We start from the raw sequence: 4,831 nt of genomic DNA on the forward strand, positions 1-4,831 counted from the left end.
AAAGCATTCTTTAGAAATGTTGGCCCATATTGATAGGATAGCATCTTGCAGTTGATGGAGATTTGTGGGATGCACATCCAGGGCACGAAGCTCCCGTTCCACCACATCCCAAAGATGCTCTATTGGGTTGAGATCTGGTGACTGTGGGGGCCATTTTAGTACAGTGAACTCATTGTCATGTTCAAGAAACCAATTTGAAATGATTCGAGCTTTGTGACATGGTGCATTATCCTGCTGGAAGTAGCCATCAGAGGATGGGTACATGGTGGCCATAAAGGGATGGACATGGTCAGAAACAATGCTCAGGTAGGCCGTGGCATTTAAACGATGCCCAATTGGCACTAAGGGGCCTAAAGTGTGCCAAGAAAACATCCCCCACACCATTACACCATCACCACCAGCCTGCACTGTGGTAACAAGGCATGATGGATCCATGTTCTCATTCTGTTTACGCCAAATTCTGACTCCATCTGAATGTCTCAACAGAAATCGAGACTCATCAGACCAGGCAACATTTTTCCAGTCTTCAGCTGTCCAATTTTGGTGAGTTGCAAATTGTAGCCTCTTTTTCCTATTTGTAGTGGAGATGAGTGGTACCCGGTGGGGTCTTCTGCTGTTGTAGCCCATCCGCCTCAAGGTTGTGCGTGTTGTGGCTTCACAAATGCTTTGCTGCATACCTCGGTTATAACGAGTGGTTATTTCAGTCAAAGTTGCTCTTCTATCAGCTTGAATCAGTCGGCCCATTCTCCTCTGACCTCTAGCATCAACAAGGCATTTTCGCCCACAGGACTGCCGCATACTGGATGTTTTTCCCTTTTCACATCATTCTTTGTAAACCCTAGAAATGGTTGTGTGTGAAAATCCCAGTAACTGAGCAGATTGTGAAATACTCAGACCGGCCCGTCTGGCACCAACAACCATGCCACGCTCAAAATTGCTTAAATCACCTTTCTTTCCCATTCTTGACCAGGACCACACCCCTAAATGCATTGAAGCAACTGCCATTTGATTGGTTGATTAGATAATTGCATTAATGAGAAATTGAACAGGTGTTCCTAATAATCCTTTAGGTGAGTGTTCATTACAAGTGGCGGTGGATATTTTACGTAAAGCAACAGTGAACACACAGGGTGCCGATGTTGGTCTCAGTTGTTTGATAGGCTGCGTCAATAAGCTGACGTGCGGCTCACCTGCTGCCGTGATAACGGGTGGAAATATATGGGAAAAATGTGAGTTCTCAGTCTTTTAGGCGACTTTATAAAACATACTGCTAATGGAGAAAATGGAGCAGGCGGGGGGAGAGAGAGAGAGAGAGAGAGAGGCGGGGTGTTTACCTGAGGTGTAGGTGTGAGTGTGGGGAGAAGAGAATTCCGAGGCAGGTGCAAAGCATACTAAAAACAATAATAAGAATGTTCGTGGTCATTAAAACCTGCTTTCACACGGTGGTGTATTGTGAAAATATGAGATTTTTTTTGCTGGGAGGGTGGGGGTTTTTCAATCACGATGCCGGCTCAACGTCGTGATGTCTGTCGGATAGACAAGGCATCGTCTATCGGCCCAACCCTACTTTCTAGGCATACTGTCAGGTGTGTCATTTAACAATTATACCAAACAGGTGCTCACGATCATCAATTCAATGCGTAGGTTGAAACACAAACATTAACGGAAATAGGGCTGGATGATATGGCCAAAAATTTTATCATGATAAAAAGTTTCATATCTTTCGCTAATTATCACAATAAGTATCAAATCATTATTTCTTTTGAGTTTAAAGGCTGATTTTTGCTCCTCAGTGAAAGTTGAAGAAAGCTGATGCTTAATTATGGTTTAAATTTTCTTTATGGTCAACACTTGATGCCAAACAGTGGATCACTTCACAAATCTGAGGGAGAACATTCAAAACAATTATGATAAAATCTTTGTCAATAAATATGCATGAGTAAAATTAAGCAAAAGCTTTTTTCAGTCCTTTTGCCTCAACAAAATATCTTAATAAAAAAATTCCTAATTTGTGTATTATTCAAGTGAATAAAGTCAAACATTTATGTTATACATTTGTTATATTGTTACGGGAAAAAATTATATCCTGACTGAAACAGAAACAGCTGTGTAGGAGGTCAAGCGACATCACTATGCATGAAAACATAGGAACTGGGGAGCAGAAAAAAGGCAGCTGGTGCTCTGAAGCCAACAGAGTTGGGGATTTGGTCAGAATAAATGGTCAGGGAAACAAACACTTGATGCCAAACAGTGGATCACTTCACAGATCTGAGGCAGAACATTAAAAACTTTAATGATAAAATCTTTTTTCAAAAAATAAAAGTCCATTTTCCTCAACAAAATAAATATCTTAAAAGAAAAATTAAGTGCTAATTTGTTCGTGCTTCAAATGAATAAAATCATACATTTATTGACGAATCCCTTCCACTTTTGTCAGTGTTGCAAAAAGGGCACAATTGGTAGATGAATAAAATGTTATGTTAACCTCTTTTGTTTGCAAAATGGGAAATCAAAAACACAATTGGCACCCCTAACCAATGTCACCTCATGTGTTTGAACTACAGCGCCCCACACATTTACAACGCTGTGACAATCTGTACCATTTTCCACCATAAACCCAGCAGTTATACATGTCCATGAATAGTCTGTGCAAGGACAGAGGCTTGGAAACCAAGCAGAAACAGGGGGGAAGGAACAAACTGCAGTAAATGTAGCCCTACACAATAAACCCTACCATTAGGCAGTCTAAAAATACTCCCAGCCCGAGTGTTCAAGCCTACGTCTACCAAGGTACAGTAAAACGATGCTTCAGGCAGAGTTGGACACACAAATATGCCTCTCCTAACCCATTTCACTGCCTGCGCACACTAACCTGTAGCTTCAGGATGCATCAAACCAAACTACAGTCAAAATACAGGTAGATTAACGTTAATGCCGCGTTGCTTTACATTGAAGGTATAAACCAGTTAAACAGCACGTAACGTTATATCGTTCACGAGTAAGGAAGCCACCGGCTGGTTTGGCATACATATAAACAAACAAAAGACACGTACTGAAAGGAAATATCTACTTAAATCCACATCTGTCACAGTGTGCCATTTAAGGGGGAGGTGCACTGTCGGGTCAAAGGGTTCTTTAATGAGCTGGTAACGTTACAGTCCATATTGTTTGAATGCGGAATATTCTAACAATTCTCAAACACTTGAACTTGTCAGTGCATCTTTTCAATAAGTAAAGCGAAACACAATTGCCAGAAAGTTAACGATTTCTTGACGTGAGGACTGCACGTAGTTTAGGGTTAACGTTGCTGGATAAAAGTGTCTGGTTACGACTCTGCTACCAAGATAACTAGTTGGCTAACAGATAGCTAGCAACTTACATTCATTATTAATCATGTGCGTTAGCTAAACAACCCCACTGACTGGCTTACGAAGAACACTGCACATGGAGCTACTGCTAGTGTCACGTATGTTAAATGTGGACTTCTCCAAACTTTATTCCTCGCCAACGTTAACGTTACTTGTTGCTTAATTATAGGACTCGTGAAACGTTACAGTGCTGATGTGTAGCTTTGTGTTGCTATTCACCGAGCGAGCAACCGGGTCACGAAATTAAAACGCCACTTCAACAATCGTTAATTACTCACTGTAGAAGACAACCAAACAAGCGCTAAGTGCATCTCTGAACGCCCCCGGTGATCCACAAAGAAACAATTTCTTGCATTGTTCTTACCTGCAGGAACTGAGTGTCTCGCTGAACCGGGTTTCTCACTTGAATCCAGCGCTTCGCTTTCTTCGGTACGACAGACTACAGAGCATTCAACACCGGCGTCAAGCCACACATGATAAGTAGCAATACTTCCTGTGACAACTTTCAAAATAACACAGCTGCTACAGGAATATACTGCCAGGTTTTGCATATGGGATGCAGTCAGTGTGAGGTATTTTCAGAGATGGTCTTTTTTTAATAGTTTAAAATGTTATTTGAATTATGATGGTAAATCAAGTATTCCCTCCACTGCATAACTGCTTATCAAAATGAAGAATCCTGTAAATGTAGCATTTCTTGTACGTCACATGCGATATTTGCACTTGCAATAAACTTTGAGTATATACATTTTTTTATGTCAAACCACCACATATGCCTTTTTCCATTCTTGTCCCTCTATGATGTCTTCCTGTTCAGAAACACAAAACAATCGTGAGTAATAATTAAGTAATAATAAGTCATGAGTTAGATCCATAAACCGTATTTTAAAACCAAATCAATTACCAAGGTTTACCCCAAGGCGATTATCAGTGGTAGCTATTAGAAATGCTCTGTTGTGAGAAGGGTAGACGCAGGGTATTGCAGGTCTTATTTCGAGAACAAAGGCACATTGAAGAACAAAAATTTGCTTTTATTTTGAAAGCACAATGTGTTGTTTTCCAGTACTACTTTATCCTGTGTCTTTCCAACTTGACCTTTGTGGAAAAACGGGTCTAGACAGCTGGTTTGTGGACAGCCAGCCCAGCAAAAACCACAACCTCACTGCCCCATCTACTGGACCAGTGGCAGTAATGCACATGTTGCCTTCAAGGCCTCCTCACCAGACGTGATGTATTAAAATGCTTTTGATTGTAAACGAGAGCAAAATAGACTCTGTAACATGAATTTAGTTTTTATTTGACATACAAACAGATAGACCTCCTATGAACAACGATGCAAGAACTGAATACTGTCAATTTAACATTTAATTCTTTAAACATTTTATTACTATTCTGGCTATTCTGCTTATTTCTCAGACATTAGGATGTTAGGGTACACATGAAGACCTTTTGTCTCCATCATC

The 4,831-nt window shown here is 40.6% G+C and overlaps 1 protein-coding gene across 1 annotated transcript in view; it reads right to left on the reverse strand.

Moving 5' to 3' along the window:
• The window catches only part of pxylp1 (2-phosphoxylose phosphatase 1), a 23,396-nt gene extending 19,556 nt beyond the window's left edge, over positions 1–3,840 (reverse strand). The window contains exon 1 of the mRNA XM_046073967.1: positions 3,733–3,840. The gene's annotated coding sequence lies outside the window, so the exon portion shown is untranslated. The remainder of the gene's footprint in view (positions 1–3,732) is intronic.
• Between the last annotated feature and the right edge of the window lie 991 nt (positions 3,841–4,831).

The sequence above is a fragment of the Micropterus dolomieu genome, linkage group LG17 (assembly GCF_021292245.1).
Source record: "Micropterus dolomieu isolate WLL.071019.BEF.003 ecotype Adirondacks linkage group LG17, ASM2129224v1, whole genome shotgun sequence".
In the NCBI taxonomy this organism is placed as follows: domain Eukaryota; kingdom Metazoa; phylum Chordata; class Actinopteri; order Centrarchiformes; family Centrarchidae; genus Micropterus; species Micropterus dolomieu.